Source organism: Urocitellus parryii, chromosome 9, assembly GCF_045843805.1.
Source record: "Urocitellus parryii isolate mUroPar1 chromosome 9, mUroPar1.hap1, whole genome shotgun sequence".
Lineage (NCBI taxonomy): Eukaryota > Metazoa > Chordata > Mammalia > Rodentia > Sciuridae > Urocitellus > Urocitellus parryii.
Genome location: NC_135539.1, coordinates 43,244,859 through 43,263,820, shown reverse-complemented (window position 1 = coordinate 43,263,820; position 18,962 = coordinate 43,244,859). Strand labels below are relative to the sequence as shown.

General features: G+C 37.8%; 1 pseudogene; it reads left to right on the top strand.

The window, feature by feature from the left end:
* Positions 1-15,674: 15,674 nt before the first annotated feature.
* LOC144256919 (melanoma inhibitory activity protein 2-like) lies at positions 15,675-18,046 on the top strand (annotated as a pseudogene).
* The last annotated feature ends 916 nt before the right edge of the window (positions 18,047-18,962 follow it).

Genomic DNA, 18,962 nt, shown 5'->3' with positions numbered 1-18,962 from the left:
AATGATGCTAAAATAATCCTTATCCAGATAGGAAAAATAAAACAAGAATCCTACCTTGTATTATGCACAGAAATCATTTCCAGGTGGATTAAAGGACCTAAATATGAAAGCAAAAAAAAGCATCTAAAAATGCATATTTCCATGACTTTGGAACAGGGAAGCCTGCTAAAGACACTTTCTGTGACCCTTACAAAGGGGAGAGATTGGTTCCTACTGGTCTCAGGATGCAGTCACTGCTCTGGGGTTAGGAAGGAAGGTGCATCAGGGAGAGGGACACAAGAGACTTCCAAGTCACTCTAATGTTCTCTCAACCTGGGTCATGGTTTGTTTTATTATCTTTTATTAACTTTTACGATGTTGATAGATGTTGTACACACTCTTCAGTAGTCTGAGTTATCTCACATTACAATTTTTTTAAATGGAGAATTTCCAATGAAATCCTATGGGTTGTGTTCTGAGTAGCAAGAAAAACCTTGTTCATCTAGAAAGTGGACAGTGACATGCATATAGGACAAGGAAACCATGCTGGGTCAAAGAAGCCAAGCAGGAGTGTTCTTGAATGAAGGATGTCTGCTATCACTGAGGACATCACACCATCCCACGGCTCTGCTGGAGGACCCTGCCTGTAGGCCTGTGCTCTCAAGAGGGCCTAACAACTGCAGATACACAGGGAGGCAATGCGGGTTTACTGTGCCAAGGGACAAGGGTGAGACAATTAGTGTGCATTAATATCACAGACAATGGATTCAGATTAGATTGCCTTACCTTGAAATCATTAGCATTGGCAAAGACTATAATTAACCATCTAGGTGGAGATTGTCTTTTACCATGTTTAGCATCATAAACCAATGCCTCCTCATCTTCATATTTTTTCACTGGTTTCCTAGCATGAGGCCAAGAGAGTATGGCCAACTCCTATGGAAAACTTCATTTGGAATTCCCTGGAGAAACCAGATTCTCATAAAAGCTACACAAGTGGGGTTGAGAGAGAGGGGATCCCAGGACTAACCAGTTTCTTTTGGTTGGAAGCTCTCTGCTTCTTCTTCTTTGGGAGGAGGGTTATTTTCTGTTTGAGGCTGCTATGAATAAATCTATAAATATTGAAAAAAAAAGAAAAGGAAGTGATCAATAATGTTAGTACAATTTCAAAACCAAGTTAGCTTGAAGTTTGGACCAACAGTATTAATACATTTCCAAATCCTAATTAGCTTAAGTTTGGACAGATAGCAGTGAACCAAATGGTATATAAACTTCAGCTGAACACCCTGATAAAGAAAACCTGCTATGGCCATCCATATTGCAGCAGGAGAGTTCTATTCTTGTTCCTCCATAAATTCTGTTACAGCAGAGCCCAGGAGAGTCCTTTCTTAGACTGCAGAGCTTCAGCACTTCTCCCCTGTAGAGAACTGCAGCTTATGGAGACCCCCACCTGCTAGCAGAAGCAGTGAATGGAATTTCATGTTAGAGAGTTAGCAAATAACTCTTTTTAAATTTCTCAGTTTTAGTTCTTGTTAGTAAAAATTCTGAGATTTTCTACTGAGGTGAAAATGTTTGATAAATTGGTCTTATGCCATAATTGTTAGCTGGAGTGTTTGTGGAGTGCTCTCCCTTTTCTGAGAATTGACAAATCTGCAAATGGCAGCTGTGGTGATGGAAACAGAAGCAATGGGATGGTGACTGAAAGGGGACTGCTATCATACCACAATGCTGGTGACCTGACCTAGCATGGGTGGGACCCAGAGGAAGACCAGGAGAGAACCCAGCCATCACTGAAGAAGGGGAGTCTGTGGGCTTTTATTAGAAACTGTGTAGGTTTTTATTTCACTTGTGTCTTGGTTAATCATGGGAGGAGAATGACAAGATTTTCCCTGACCAGTTGGAATTTCATTAGGTCTCAGATTAGAAAGAGGGACCTCTTTAATGTACTCACACAATAGGTGTGTTTACATTTCCTTCACCCATGTATCTTGACGTCCAAGAGGCAAGATGTGAGTGGGAGGTGGGGAAATTGAATCTGAAATATTTTGGCAGAACTGAAGAGTCATGATGTGTTGCACCAAATGGGAGTGGGACATAAAGTGGGCTTCTTCAGGAAAATGGAACTGGTCACACTGACATCTGGCAGAGTTCAAGCTCAACTGGCACTGATGAGACCTGTGCGATCTAGGTGGTTTTGGACCCACCCTACAGGAGAGCTTGCCCATTTCTCTCTTCACACAGGGCTGACTGTCCCTTCAGAATAAGCATGCTGTCTGAAAAGCAGATGACAACATAAATCCAAGAGGGAAACTCAATGCCAATTCCATGATTGTGGTGAACCCCATCCATTTTAAAAGAACACTTGTGGAAAGCTGCATACTTCAGATTTTAAATCCAGTCCCATCTCTCACTGCCGTAGTCCACAGAAATTGCATTGTAGAAAGAAAGTTTTCTTTGATTCATTGCACATAATTTCAGGAAGCTGGTTTTTAAAACACTTGCTCTAAGCTGGAGGCTGAAGCAACAAATTGGGAAATGTTGATTTATTCAATTTCTAATAGCCTATTGATACCAAGTACAATAAAGACAAATCCAGTTAGTCTGGCCTGGAAGGTGGTTCCCCTTGGTGGATGCAGACAAGCTGAGTGAGCACACAGAGCATTTCTTTCTCTTGCAGTTGGGGTAGGAAAGGTAAAGAAAGCTCCAACAACACACCAGCCCAGGGATCTAAATGAAGTGGTCAGCCCTCCTGTGGACTGTTCAGCCTCCGGTGTCCTCTGGTATTCTCAGGCAAGTCCCCACCTTGCTTGCAACTCTAATTTTCAGATATCCTAGAAGGAAGATGGGCAATGGCAACTGTGGATCTCAAACCAGATCTCTAAGCTGGGCCACTCTGCAGGGTCCTCTCCATTTGTTGTTGATGGGATTCTGACCATGTGAGATTATGTTGCATATGAAGAATATGTTGCTGTAGGGATTTTTCAAAGGCAGGTTAGGTCAGTGAGCAGATGTTGTTGAAAAATAAGAAAGGCAAAGTATCCACTCCAATGGGTTAAAAAGAGATTGTGTCAAACCACAAAATGCATGCAAGATTAATTGAGCCAAATTGTTCCAACTAAGAGGCTGTTGGGTCCTCTACTTTAGACCAGGATTTGTGAAAGAGAGACCAAGTCATTGTCATTTATGTGTCCTCAAGGATTGGCACACAGTAAGTTTTATATGAGCATCTGTTTAATGAACTATAGCAGGATTTAAAAACAAACAAACTTTCTTTTGGAAATAATTTTAAGTTTACAGAATAGATGGAAGGATATGTACAAAGGACCCTTATACATACTTTATACAAGTTCACTATTGTTTTGTTAACATCAGTTTCTAAATTTGTTGTTTTTGCCCCTCTTTCTTTATTCATAGGATTATTGTTTCTTCCTGAATCACTTAAGAGTAGGTTGCATATATCATTGCTGTTTATCCTTAAGTACTTCTGTGTGATTGCTTAGACTAAAGATATTCTCTACAAACCTGTGTCATTAACCCCCATTATTTTAACACCAACACAGAACTTTATCTACTCTACTACATATATTCCTACTGTCTCAATTATCCCAAAATATTTTGTTTTTTTTTTACATTTTTTTAAATTTATACATAGATACAATATCTTTATTTTGTTTATTTATTTTTATGTGGTGCTGAGGATCAAACCCAGTGCCACACATATGCAAGGCAAGTTCTCTGCCACTGAGCCACAACCCTAGGCCCGATCTTCACATACTCTTTATAGCTTATTTTCTCCCTCCAGTAAAATGCCCAGTCCAGGATCAAATACTGCATTTATTTGTCACATCTCTTTAGTCTCCTTCCACCTGGATCCTTTGTCTTTTATGACATTGATTCTTTTTTAATATTTATTTTTTAGTTGTAGTTGAACATAATACCTTTATTTTATTTATTTATTTATTTTTGTGTGGTTCTGAGGATTGAACCCAGGGCCTCGCACATACTAGGCGAGTATTCTATTGCTGAGTCAAAACCTCAGCACCTATGACATTGATTTTTTATGAATATAGTCACTACTCTTCTCTATCACCATAGATATATATTCTGGATATGGGTCTGGCCTCTTTCCCTCCACATCACTCAGACAGTACATATTTGCAAGGACTTAGTCAGTGTCTGCTTATGGTCATGGGATCTGAATCATCACCACAAATCAATAGACCAAATTTTTCACTAGGGAGATAAACCAGGACCTATGGTTTCCACGATGCTGAATCTGCTAGAAATTGCCAACTTGAATGTTGGAATGGTCCCTTAAAGGGGCAGCAAGGTACTGGCTTTGAGATGGCAGCTGGGTGTTAGGGCTACTGTCCTTCAAGATGCAGTATGTATTTTGAATCAATGGCTATTTTATGATGCTCTGTCCATGAAAAATAAACTAAATGTGCCTGGCAAACAGGGATAAATGTAGAATTGGTAATTTTTCCTTGCTGTTTTGACAACTTTCATATTCTTTTGGGGGTGAAGCTCTTCTATTAATCATGAGGCATCTGAAAAGGATACACTTCAATTTAAAGCTATGGCTGCCTCCTAGTAATTGTGGGCTCCTCCAGTGGGCAGAGGTTTTACTCTGCTGGTGTTGATAATTGGCCCTAGTCATCACAGAAAGTTAAAGTTATTGTGACATAATGGGGTAGGGAAGATGTCCTAGTCCCTTCTTGGTACCATAACTAAATACCTAAGATTGGGAGATTAATAAAGAATGGAAAATTGTTTCCCACAGTTCTGGAGGTCAGAGTGGGAAATATTTTTGTCCCAGAAACTGTGTCCTCATTTGGCAAAAAATTGGAAGAGAACAAACCCATAAATGCTTTCATTTCATTAATTAAATTTTATTTCAGTGCTATAAAACCAGGAGTGAGGTTTGTGGGGTTTATTTTATTTTTTTACTTGTTACTTTTAGTTATACATGATAGAAGAATCCATTTAGCTATAATTATATAACATTGAATACTTTTTATTTTATTTATTATTTAGAATCCCATTCTTATGGATGTACATGATGATGGGAGTCGCTATGTTGTTTTCATATAAGTAGATAGGAAAACTATGTCAGATTCATTCCACTCTATTTCCTTTTTCTCTCCTTCTCTCCCTCCATTCCTCATTGTCTAATCTATTGTGCTTATAATCTTTCCCTCATTTCTCATTATTTTCAAATTATGTGTTAGCTTCCATATATCAGAGAAAGCATTTGACCATTGGTTTTTTGGGACTGTCTTACTTAGCATGATAGACTCAAGATTCATGCATTTTCTTGCAAATATCATAGCCATTCTTCATTTTCATAGTTGTTCTTCATTCATACATACTCCACTATGTATATATACCACATTTTCTTTATTCAATCATGGATTTAAGGATACCTTTATTGGTTCCATAGCTTAGCTATTATAAAATGAGTTGCTATAAACATTGAAGTGGTTATGTCACTATAGGAGGCTGAGGAGTGGGTATATAATGAGGAGTGGAAGAGCTGAGTTAAATGGTTGTTCCATTCCAAGTTTTCATAGGAATCTCCATTCTGCTTTCCAGTTGCACAAATTTGCATTCCCACCAGCAATGATGAGTGTACCTTTTCCCCAAAATCTTCACCAACATTTATTGTTACTTGTATTCTTAATAATCACCATTCTGACTTCAGTGAAATGGAATCTCTGTTTGGTTTTAATTTTCATTTCTTTTATGGCTAAAGTTGTTGAACATATTTTCATAGATTTGTTGACTATTCATATTTCTTCTGTGAAGTGTCTTTTTCCTTTACCTATTTATCGACTGGGTGTTATTTGGTTTTTGCTTTGTTTTGTATTTTGGTGTTAAGTTTTTTGAATTCTTTATATAGTCTGGGAATTAATGCTCTATCTGAGATGCAGGTGGCAAAAATTTTATCCCATTTGGTAGACTTTCTCTTCACAATTTTCTTTCCTTTGCTGTGAGGAAACTTTTTAGTTTGATTTTAACCCATTTGTTTATTCTTGATTTTTACTACTTGTGCTCTAAGGGTCTTATTAAGGAAGTCAATGCCTGAGTCAATATATTGGAGTGTTGGATGTACCTTTTCTTCTAGCAAGTGCAGAGTTTCAGGTCTAAAACCTAGGACTTTGATCCACTTAGAGCTGAGTTTTTACAAGCCCTTTTTATAAAAGGCCCAATCTATTAATCAGCGCTCATGACCTTAAAAAAAAGACCTCACCTCTTAATGCCACCACAAGGAAGATTAAGTTTCAACATGAATTCACAGGAGACACCATTGTGCAAACCACAGCAGAGGGATATGTCTGGAGCCTAGAAGATATTCATCTGAAACCTCTTGGTGATTCCATACCACTGATTACAGAAAATGAAATGATAAGAACCACAGCCTGAGAATGGCCTTATTCCCAAGGCTCAGATCCCTTAAAGAAGATCTGAATTCCCTATCAGGAGCAACTGCAATGCTAATAAAGATGGATGAAAGAAATCTAGAATGAGTGGTGGAGGAAGAAAATGAATATCAATTGGCTTTAAAACCAACTATAGCACTGAAATTGTAACAATACTCTACTATTTGGAAGTGAGAATCTTCTAGTTACTAGAGGATCTTCTAGTTAATGTTCCCACTAACATTTCCATTTTAATCATGTTTTCAAATCGTTTTTATCATAAATAAGTGGTCATTACTTTGAAGGACACAGTAAACTCAACAAGTAGGAGAATGGAATTGAGTTGGTTCCACACCTGACTCTTTTGGCATTCCTCTACATACCAGGGACATTTTAGTGTTAACCTGAAGACTTTTCTCTGGTTTGAGGAACACAATCTGCTTTCTGGGCAAGCTAAAATTGTTGTGAGGTTTTATGGCCCTGGCAAGTAGATCTGAACTCATGATACATGGGGACTTGTGAGAAAACTACCTTATAGACCTTAATTGTCTCCCTGATGACTGTCAGCATCAGCTGCCCTCAATTGTAACTGCCTGGTTCATGAATCCTTTTTTGGCTTCTGTACTTTTACCACCACATATTTCTAGTTTCATGTCCATATTTTCTTGCTTCACTTCCTAAATCTCCCTGTTTGAAGTCCTGTTAGGCCTAAACTAACACTATAGGCTTCAAAGTTCTCATAATCCTCCAAGTAGGTCCTCCTCCAAGGTAAAGTATTTTTGCTTAACAATATCCAAAGGGACTGTTACTAAAAATAATAAATCAAATGCTTTGGAAGTAATATTCATACAGAAGACTACTCACTGAAAAGAACACAGCTCAAGAATTGTCAGGAAGTGAATACCTAGATCAAGGTACAAAACATTACTAACATCCCAGAAGCATTTGCAATTGTCCAGCTGTGGTAGAAACTATCGAAATGTTTTCAGAGTTCTTGTACCAATTCTCATTCTCTTAAGAAGCATGTAATGGTTTGGCTTGCTCCAAATTCTCACCAACATTTGATAATTGTCTACCCATTTTGCTTTAGGCATTCTAGTGGGTGTGTAGTCATGTTGCATTGTAGTTTTTAATTACTTTTTTTAGTTGTAGGTGGACACAATATCTCTATTTCACTTTTAAGTGGTGCTAAGGATGGAACCCAGGGCCTCACGTGTTATAGGCAATCACTCCACCACTGAGCCACAACTCCAGCCCCACATTGTGGTTTTTAGTGTTTAATTTCCCTGACAATCAGTGATAATCACTTTCAATATGATTGATGCCATTGAAAATCCTCTTTGGGAGAATTGTTTTCACATTTTCCAGTATTTTTATTGGGTTACTTGTCCTTTTATTGCTGATTAGAAGGAATTCTTGATATACTTGTGGTGTGTCACTCATCAGATATATTTGTAAAAATAACTTATTCCATTCTGTGAATTGTCTTTTTAACTCTCTAGCTTGAGGAATTTTTTTTTATTTATTTTTTATTGGTTGTTCAAAACCTTACAAAGCTCTTGACATATCATATTTCAAACATTAGTTTCAAGTGAGTTATGAACTCCCATTTTTACCCCAAATGCAGATTGCAGAATCACATCGGTTACACATTCACATTTTTACATAATGCCATACTAGTGACTATTGTATTCTGCTACCTTTCCTATCCTCTACTATCCCCCTCCCCCCATCTTCTCTTTCTATCCCATCTACTGTAATTCATTTCTCTCCTTATTTTTTCTTCAAATTCCCCTCACAACCTCTTTTATGTAGTTTTTTATAACAATGAGGGTCTCTTTCCATTTCCATGAAATTTCCCTTTTCTCTCTCTTTCCCTCCCATCTCATGCCTCTGTTTAATGTCAATCTTTTCTTCCTGCTCTTCCTCCCTGCTCTATTCTTAGTTGCTCTCATTATATCAAAGAAGACATTTGGTATTTGTTTTTTAGGGATTGGCTAGCTTCACTAAGCATAATCTGCTCTAATGCCATCCATTTCCCTGCAAATGCCATGATTTTGTCATTTTTTAGTGCTGCATAATACTCCATAGTGTATAAATGCCACATTTTTTAATCCATTCATCTATTGAAGGGCATCTGGGTTGGTTCCACAGTCTGGATATTGTGAATTGTGCAGCTATGAACATCGATGTGGCAGTATCCCTGTAGTACGCTCTTTTAAGGTCTTCAGGGAATAGACCAAGAAGGGCAATAGCTGGGTCAAATGGTGGTTCCATTCCTAGCTTTCCCAGGAATCTCCATACTGCTTTCCAAATTGGCTGAACCAATTTGCAGTCCCACCAGCAATGTACAAGAGTACCCTTTTCCCCACATCCTCTCCAGCACTTGTTATTGTTTGACTTCATAATGGCTGCCAATCTTACTGGAGTGAGAAGGTATCTTAGGGTAGTTTTGATTTGCATTTCTCTGACTGCTAGAGATGGTGAGCATTTTTTCATGTATTTGTTGATTGATTTTATGTCCTGCTCTGAGAGGTGTCTGTTCAGGTCCTTGGCCCATTTGTTGATTGGGTTATTTGTTGTCTTATTGTCTAATTTTTTAAGTTCTTTGTAAACTCTGGATATTAAGGATCTATCTGAAGTGTGAGGGGTAAAAATTTGTTCCCGTGATGTAGGCTCCCGATTTACTTCTCTTATTGTTTCTCTTGCTGTGAAAAAACTTTTTAGTTTAAGTAAGTCCTATTTGTTGATTCTTGCTATTAACTCTTGTGCTATGGGTGTCCTGTTAAGGAATTTGGAGCCTGATCCCACAATATGTAGATCGTAGCCAACTTTTTCTTCTATTATACACAGAGTCTCTGATTTGATATCAACGTCCTTGATCCATTTTGAGCTAATTTTTGTGCATGGTGAGAGGAGGGGATTCAGTTTCATTTTGTTGCATATGGATTTCCAGTTTTCCCAACACCATTTGTTGAAGATGCTATCCTTCCTCCATTGCATGCTTTTAGCCCCTTTATCGAATATAAGATAGTTGTAACTTTGTGGATTAGTCTCTGTATCCTCTATTCTGTACCATTGGTCTACCCGCCTGTTTTGGTACCAGTACCATGCTGTTTTTGTTACTATTGCTCTGTAGTATAGTTTGAAATCTGGTATTGCTATACCACCTGATTCACACTTCCTGCTTAGAATTGCTTTTGCTATTCTGTGTCTTTTATTTTTCCATATGAATTTCATGATTGCTTTATCTATTTCTACAAGCAATGCCATTGGAATTTTGATTGGCATTGCATTAAACCTATAGAGGACTTTTGGTAATATCGCCATTTTGATGATGTTAGTTCTGCCTATCCATGAACAGGGTATATCTTTCCATCTTCTAAGATCTTCTTCTACTTCTCTTTTTAGGGTTCTGTAGTTTTCATTGTATAAATCTTTCACCTCTTTTGTTAGTTAGGTTGATTCCCAAGTATTTTATTTTTTTTTTTTGAGGATATTGTGAATGGAGTGGTTTTCCTTATTTACATTTCAGAGGTTTTGTTGATGATATACAGAAATGCCTTTGATTTGTGCATGTTGATTTTATATCCTGCCACTTTGCTGAATTCATTTATTAGTTCTAGTAGTTTTTTTGTAGACCCTTTTGGGTCTTCTAGGTATAGAATCATGTCATCTGCAAATAGTGATAATTTAAGTTCTTCCTTTCCAATTTTTATGCCTTTAATTTCTTTCGTTTGTCTAATTGCTCTGGCCAGTGTTTCGAGAACTGTATTGAATAGAAGTGGTGATAGAGGGCATCCCTGTCTTGTTCCTGATTTTAGGGGGAAAGCCTTCAATTTTTCTCCGTTCAGAATGATGCTAGCCTGGGGCTTAGCGTAGATAGCTTTTACAATATCAAGGTAAGTTTCTGTTATCCCTAATTTTTCTAATGTTTTGAACATAAAGGGATGCTGTACTATGTCAAATGCTTTTTCTGCGTCTATCGAGATGATCATATGGTTCTTATCTTTAAGTCTATTGATATGGTGAATAACATTTATTGATTTCTGCATATTAAACCATCCCTGCATCCCAGGGATGAATCCTACTTGATCATGGTGCACAATTTTTTTGATGTACCTTTGTATCCGATTCGCCAGAATTTTATTGAGGATTTTTGCATCTAGGTTCATCAGAGATATTGGTCTGTAGTTTTCTTTCTTTGATGTGTCTTTGTCTGGTTTCAGAATCAATGTGATGTTGGCCTCATAGAATTAATTTGGAAGAACTCCCTCTTTTTCTATTTCCTGGAATAACTTGAAAAGTATTGGTATTAATTCTTCTTTAAAGGTCTTGTAAAACTCCCCTGTATACCCATCAGGTCCTGGGCTTTTCTTGGTTGGTAGTCTTTTGATTACCTCTTCAATTTCATCCATTGATATTGGTCTGTTCAAATCGTGTGTGTCCTCCTGACTCAGTCTGGGCAAATCATATGTCTTAAGAAATTTATCGATGTCTTCACTATCTTCTATTTTATTGGAATATAGGTTTTCAAAATAATTTCTAATTGTCTTCTGTATTTCTGTGATGTCTGTTGTGATATTGCCTTTTTCATCCCTTATGTTAGTAATTTGAGTTCTCTCTCTTCTTCTCTTCGTTAGCATGGCTAAAGGTTTGTCAATCTTGTTTATTTTTTCAAAGAACCAACTTTTAGTTTTGTTAATTTTTTCAATAGTTTCACATGGAAAATGGACAATATGTTACTGAATGATCAAAGGGTTACAGAAGACATAAAGGAGGAAATCAAAAAATTCTTAGAGATAAATGAAAATGCAGACACAACCTATCTGAATCTATGGGACACAATGAAAGCAGTTTTAAGAGGGAAATTCATCGCCTGGAGGTCATTCCTCAAAAAAAGGAAAAAACCAACAAATAAATGAGCTCACACTTTATCTCAAAGCCCTAGAAAAGGAAGAGCAAGACAATAGCAAATGCAGCAGAAAGCAAGAAATAATTAAAATCAGAGCGGAAATCAATGAAATTGAAACAAAAGCTTGAAGAATTTTGATGAACAGAACTTTTTAATTTTAACATAGTCTAATTAATTAATTTTTTGTTTAAATTTCATAATTTTGTGTACTGTTTAAGAAACATTTGACTACTCCAGAGCCATGATGATGATCCCATCTGGATGTTTGCTTGAGGCTTTGGGTTTTCAACTACATTGTTCAGTTTATCCATCATTGAGTTTATTTCATTCTTACATTGGCATTATTTTTATAATAGGTCTTGACATCTACTCTTTAAGAGCATCTTTACACTTCTTAGCTTTTGGACTTCCATAAGAATTTTAGGAACGTTGTGTCAATGTTTACAGAAAAAGTTTTTGGGATTTTTAGTGAGAATACATTAAATCCAGAAATTCCTAATGGGAGAAGTGTACATTTATAATGTTATGCTTTATATTTCATGGGTATGGTATACACCTTGATTTGTTTAGTTTTACCTTATTTTCTCTCAATGATATATTTTAATTTTTGGATGGAGTCCTTGCATACTATGAGGCTATTGGAGCTCTGAGTTATTTCAAAGGCAACAAAATTGAGAGGTGGACATATTCTATGAAGGAAAGTTGAAATGTTTTTAATTAACTCAGTAACCAACAAACTACACAACTAAAACTATAGTAATACTTTGGAGTAAATTTTAATTCTTTCTCCCAAAGAAAAATGACTTGTGGTTTGAACTGTGTTCTCCAAAAAGATAAACTCCAAATTTCATTTTAAGTCTGCATGTGAACTTTGTAGAAGAAATAAATAATGACTCTAATCCAATATGGTTGGTGATCTTACAAGAAAAGGATAAACACACACACTCACACACACACACACACACACACACACACAAACACACACACACACACACACAGGGATACAGTCAAGTTGCAAAGGAGATCAAGATCAGAGTCACACTTTTGCAGGACAAGGAAAGCCAAGGCTTGCTGGCAGCCATCGGGAGCTAAGAGAGAAGCATGAGTCAGTTTCTCTTTCAGAGCTTCCAGACGGAGCCCACTCTGCCAGCCTCTTAATTTCTAACTTCCAGTCTCCTGACTTGTGAGTCAAAAATCCTATTTCTTTAAGTTGTCCAGCTTAGTACAAAGTCACAGCAGCCCCAAGAAACAGATATAAGGTTGATCTATGTGCCAAGAAGTTCTTGGGTTCTTACTCTTCTTTTTTTTTTCTTCTCTTCCTGTGCTAATTCTCACACCATCCTGTCAATGCTTGGTTTCATTACTCAGAAAAATATCCCAAATGAAGAAAAGTCTCCATTTCTTTACACTTGCTTAAAGAGTTTTAAAGTATATAATTTTATCTTAATAAAATTTTAACATTTCTCAAGCATATAAACTCATTTTAATTGAGAAAATCTTGTAATAAAAATGAAGGAAAAAAAAACACAACTGCACACAAATGTCTATAGCAGTTTACTTCATAAGCACAGCAAAACAGGAAACATACCAGTGAGTGGCCACCAAGCCTGAAATCACTGCTGGACTCTGAAACCATCCCACTAGGACCTGGACAGCTCTGGCCTTCTAAGCTCCAGTCACCCCTTCAGAGGCCAGCACTGCATGTGGTTGTGGCTTTGACTCTGTGGCTATTGAGCAGTGATGGCTCATGAGCTGGTGGGTCGGGAGCCCTGCCTGTCCTCTTGGCATCACTTACCAAGTATCCCAGGAAGGTCTTTAGAGGTGTATTCAACCTTCCCCACACCCTTTGTACCCCTAACCATCAATTTCTTTATTCAACAATATGTCCAAATCTGCTTCCTCCTCTCTGGTCCCAGGACTACAGGCTTCTAGGTCAGTCTCTAGCCATAAATGACAGCTGATATAAAAGAATTCCTGACTGCATCCATCACAACCTCATTGTCTAGGAGATGTAGAAGAAAATCTGCAGATGACTCTCATTACTCAGCCTCTCAAAACAAGTGTCCCACATTGCTGAATGCACAGTGGCTCCACCCATTCCCACAACACAGACCTTCAAAGCCTCCTGGGTCACCTGTGCCTTGGGCAATGGGCTGTAAGAGAGAAAGTTGATTCTGGTGCCAATGGGTAAGGAAGTGAGAAAAACAGCTGGCTGCCACCTAGATAGCCTTCAGCCTCAATCAAAGACTAAATATCTCAGGGAGGGAGACCCAAGGGAGAAACAACTCTCTGGAAACAAAGGCTAAGACTCAACCCCATAAGTAAAACAAAGATGGTCCACTAAGTAGCCCCAGAGGCACTGCCCTCTTTGAGGGTCAAGGTCAAGATAGCTGCCAGGAAGGTTGCAACTCCTGCCTGGAGAACCTTGTTCCCAGTTAGGTATTGCAACTGAAGCCCTGGGTGCACTGGGAGGTATACAGGCAAGATGGAAGTGGAACCCTTCAAAATCAGGGCCTTGCAATGCCCCAGGAAACAACCAAGAAATGTGGAGTGAGGTAAGGGCCAGGATCAGGTCTCAAAGATCTAGATTTGGAGGCTATTCAAACTCTCTGCATCTCAGATACTGGAGATGCTGGAGGAAGTTTCTTAGAATAGCCTAAAAGGAAGGAGATCCCTCAAGAAGTCAAGCTCTGCCAGCCTTCAGACTTTTCTCCCCACCAGGAAAAAGTGATGAGCTGCAAAGAAGGAACTTAGGAACACCTGTGATCGCAGGCAGAGAGCTGCTAAGCTAACAGCCCTTGAAGTTGTTTCATTATTTCAGAAACAGCTCTTTAGAAAAGGCCTGGAAAAACCAATTTAAACCAGCCAAAGATTCATAGCTCCTCTTCTAAGTGACCTAGGGTAAACTTTGCTCACTAAAACTCATTATAATGCTAAATTCTCTTCCCTAAATTAAGTGCATCTGCCATGTATTTAGTTTGGTACTGGAAATAGAAGCCAGGGGTGCCTTACCACTGAGCTACATTTTGTGGTACAGATTTCTCAGAACAAAGGAAAGAGAATATGATGCCATATGTATCATTGTGAGCCTTTGGGAAATCAGTTTTGAACCTTCTTGCTACTTTGTAATATAGAAATACAATGCCCAAATAGGAATGTGTATTATCTCATATAAAGACAAAGGCTAGTATCTAAAAGGAAACTAACCAGAATATATAAGGCATCACTCCCTATACTAAATGTTCAGCCTTTGGATAAGAATCCACTGAGACTGGAAGCACCCAAATAAACACTGCTTCCTATTGAATACCCTGGGGACCCCTGTCTCTGTGTGAGAATCCCATGCAACATTGTATTCTGTTTTGTTTGAGGCAGAATCTCACTGATTTTATCCTTTTGTTTGCCATATATTTATAATGACCACTTGCTTAGAAGTGTTTACATCCTATGAGAAGTGAAAAGAACATCTGAAAACAGATTTTGAAGACTCTTCAATAAATAGTAGTCTACAAAAACTGACATGAAAATCAAATCAAGTTTTAAGATCCCTCTTTTTAGAAACATTAGATATGTTATACTATTTAAAAATAACTTATCAAACTGATTTGTGCCCATGCTTGCAACTCTTCTAAAATTATTTTTAAAATAGTCTAACAGAGTTTATCTATGGAAAAAATTGAGATTACTTCTGCAGAAAGTGTCAACATGGCTGGAAGGTAGAACAGAGGTACAGAGCTTGCCGCATGTACAAGGAGTTTAACCCATTAGAGTTTAACCCCCAACACTGCAAGAAAAGGAAAGGGAGAAAAAAGGAAGGACGGAAGGAAGGAAGGAAAACGAGGGGACAAGAGGGGCGGGAAAGGAATGAGTCGTGAAAACAAAAAAGCAAGTGATACAAATATAAATATATGATGTACTAGCTCTTTAAAATTTTTAGAGCTTTAGAATTTTAGTTACATCAAGCTGGGTGATATTATGACTATATAGAAGCTCTGCCTTTGCCTGGCCTAAACCAAATCAACAGGTAGTTGACCTGGAAAAGACTCCTCTCTGGTTTGATTGGGATAGGCTTGAACCTGTGCTGCTTAAGGATGCACAGCATAGTGAAGGGGCCACAACTTCCCTGACAGGCAGCATGAGTGTGCTAGGCCCCTGGGAGCCCATGACCAGGGCTCCCCACGCCCATGCCCACAGCCCCCCCACCTGCTAGTTCATAATGATCTGCTCTGTTGTCTGGTGCAGGTTTGTTCCTGACCAAAGGCCTGAGTGTCCTGTTTTTGGCATGGCTGGGCGTGGTGTGGTTGTAGAGGGAATAGCCAACGTAGCCTTAGCATGATGAGGGGGAAAGAGCTACTCCTCAGCCCTACTTGGGGGTGGTCCTGGAAGAAGTAAGCAGGGTTGTAGTCTGCCTTGTCTGAAGACATGAAAACACACTCTAGTCCTTATGGCTGTCGGTGGGAGTTGGTGATACGTACAGCTATTGGATTTTTTGTTGTTCTCTTGTTTCTGTGGAGAAGTTATCAGTCTGTGAGAAGCAGGCATTACATGAGAAGAGAAAAAGAGCTTGCTCTAAAAGTTTCTGGACTAATTAAAGAAAAATGTGAAATACTTGAAAAAGTTAGACTTGTTCAAAAAGAGTATGAAGGCTTAGAGTCATCTTTAAAGGATGTCATTTTGGAAAAGGAGTCGATAGAAGCAGAAAATTTGGAGGCAATATATGAAAACCTGAATAGGTCTGTATCTAAACTTAAGGATTAAATACTCTTTCTAGAAAAAGAGCTAAAAGAAGAGAAAAGTAAACATTCTCAACAGGATGAATTGATGGCAGATATATCAAAAAAGATTAAGTCCCTAGAAGATGAATTAAAATCCCTCAGATCACAAATACATAAAGCTAAAACAACCTTGAGAATATTTCAAATGAATGAAGAAAGGGTTACAGTAGCAATAAAAGAAGCTTTCAATGAAAATTCTCAACTTCAGGAAAGTCAGAAACAGCTCTTAGAAGACATTGAAGTATGGAAAGAAAAAGTGAATAGCCTCAATAAACAGAAAATGACATTGGTACACTCTAAAGTACATGCAGAACAAGTTCTAAGAGATAAAGAAAATCACATTAAGTTTCTGACTGGACACTTTTTGCAGATAAAAAAATGGGCTCCTGTGCTTGGAGAAGTCCTAATAGATGAAGGTAACTTGGAGTTGTAAATGAAGAGTGAATCAGAAATTTGTGCTCACTTAGAAGATCAGCCAAAAGGGGCTTTGAAGAAACTGGTTTATATTGCTAAGTTAAAGGCCTCTTTTAGAACCATAGAAAGAGAAAGTACTCAATTTTTTTTACTTTATTATCTGAAGTAGGTAAACCAAAGGAAGAACTTACAGAACACATTAAAAATCTTAAGACAGAACAAGTATCTTTGCAACCAGAAAATACACAGTTTGTAAGTGAGAACAAGAATCTTCAGCAGAAACTTAAAGTCATGATGGAACTATATCAAGAAAATGTAATGGAACTACAAAGGAAATTAATAGGAGAGGAAAATTACCAGGTAGAGCAAGAGTAGAAACTTTTCCAAAGTGGAAGAAAAGATCAGCCATACAACTAAACTGCTGGAGACCTATAGAAATCGAGCCAAAGATCTTGAAGAAGAATTGGAGAGAACCATTCATTTTTATCAGGGGCATGTTATGTACTATGAGAAAAAGCACATGGCAATGAGTTGGCAGCTCAGAATGCTGAAAGATACCTCAATGATTTAAGGAAACAAAATGCTCACCACAGACAAAAATTAACTAAAATGGAATTCAAATTTAAACTTGTAGAAAAAGAACATTCTGCACTTGATGTTTCAAATACAGCCTTTGGCAGAGCAAATTCCCCAAATGATCCCTCATCATTGGGTCCACCTTCATGTGAAACAAGACCTTCTCATTCATAAAAGGAGGGTCTACTCATACTCTCACCTTTGGTGCCATTGGGAGGAGGAAGAGGCTAAAGGGGTCCAGAGAATCCTCTGGGCCAGCCAACTAGCAATAAAAGAAGAGAATCAAACTGTGATAGGTTAACTGATCCTAGGGAGAATCTTCTGACACCGTGCCCCTGGCACCTCATGGGAACAGTCCCATAGGACAATTATCCCTCCAACAGGCCAACCATATTCTGATCCACAGCTTCCTCTACCAAGGTAAGATGGATTTTACTTTAATTCTAGTAAACCTTCTGGATCAGCAGAACTCAGATGTTCCACTATTCCCCCTTTGGATAAAATGGATGGGCCTACATCTTCAGAAATGGAATCCAGTAATGATAGGGAATCCAGAAATGATACCAACGTCAATCTTGGTGATTCCAATGTGCCAGATTCATCTCTCACTGCTGAAAACCAAGCAACTGGCTCTGCCTTTGCTTTCTCACCTTTCCCTCCAATCAGAGGTTCATTGTTTCCAGTGTATCCAAGGAGTCAGTTCATGAGAAGAGGACCTTTTTTCCCTCCACATCCTCCAGGAAACATGTATGGAGCATCTAGAGAATATTTTCCACCGGGCCCACCACCCTCTTCATTCCCAATGGTACCTTGGTGTTTTCCTCATTATCTCCCCCCAAGAGCTGGATTTCTTCCCCCGCCTCCCACCACCACATTCTGAAAGTAGAAGTGAGTACTCTTCAGGGTTGATTCCACCCTCAAATGAGCCTGCTACTGAACCTCCAGAAGCACAACAAGAAACCTGACAATATTTTTCATCTGCCTTCAAAAGTAATCTATCTCTCATTTTTAGTTTAAGTAACTGCTTTTACTTAAGTGATTATACTTTTTCTCCAATTGAATCTTAATGGAATATAATTCTTAAGATAATATTTTGCTTATATATTAATCTGATGAGTAATTTTTTCCATTTTATCTTATTCTAGAGAGTATAACTTTTAATTTGATTAATCCACTATTATATGAGCAACAAACAGAGTTTTATATATGTAATCCTGCAGTGGAGGATATTTTAAACTCCAATCAAAGGGTGTCCCTTTACACAAAGAAACATATTTACTGTGATTGTTGCAAATGTGAAAGATAACTTTATGCTAAATGAAAGATCTTAATTGATTTAAAGTCTTTTTGGCATTGATAATGCCAAAAAATCAGCTAGTTGTTCCATTAAAAAATAATAACTAGAGCATATTAAGAGTAAACCAGAAAACACAATTAAACATGTCATAGAAATAGGAAGTAGTCATAAAATGACTCTGCTAAACTACTATGAAATGCTTGAAGTTCCTACTCTCAATTTCTATATAATTGCAAATAAGGAGCAATTTGCAAAACTGCACCAATCCAGAGATGGCACTTCGAACAATGTTTCCCTGATAAGAGACCAAGAAAGAACATTTACTAAAAATACCCTAATTAAGAATTAGTGGTTAAGGTTTTTTCAAGTGTTAAATATGCTCTTCAGTTTTTTGTGAAGAGTATACATTTTAGACTAAAATAAATTCAGTAATATAACTTTCTTCTTAAATATAAGAAGCAGCTTTATCACAATTAATGGCCAGTGAAGACTTTTTCTTTTATTTATTTATTTATTCACTTTTTATTGGTTGTTCAAAACATTACAAAGCTTTTGACATATCATATTTCATACATTTGATTCAA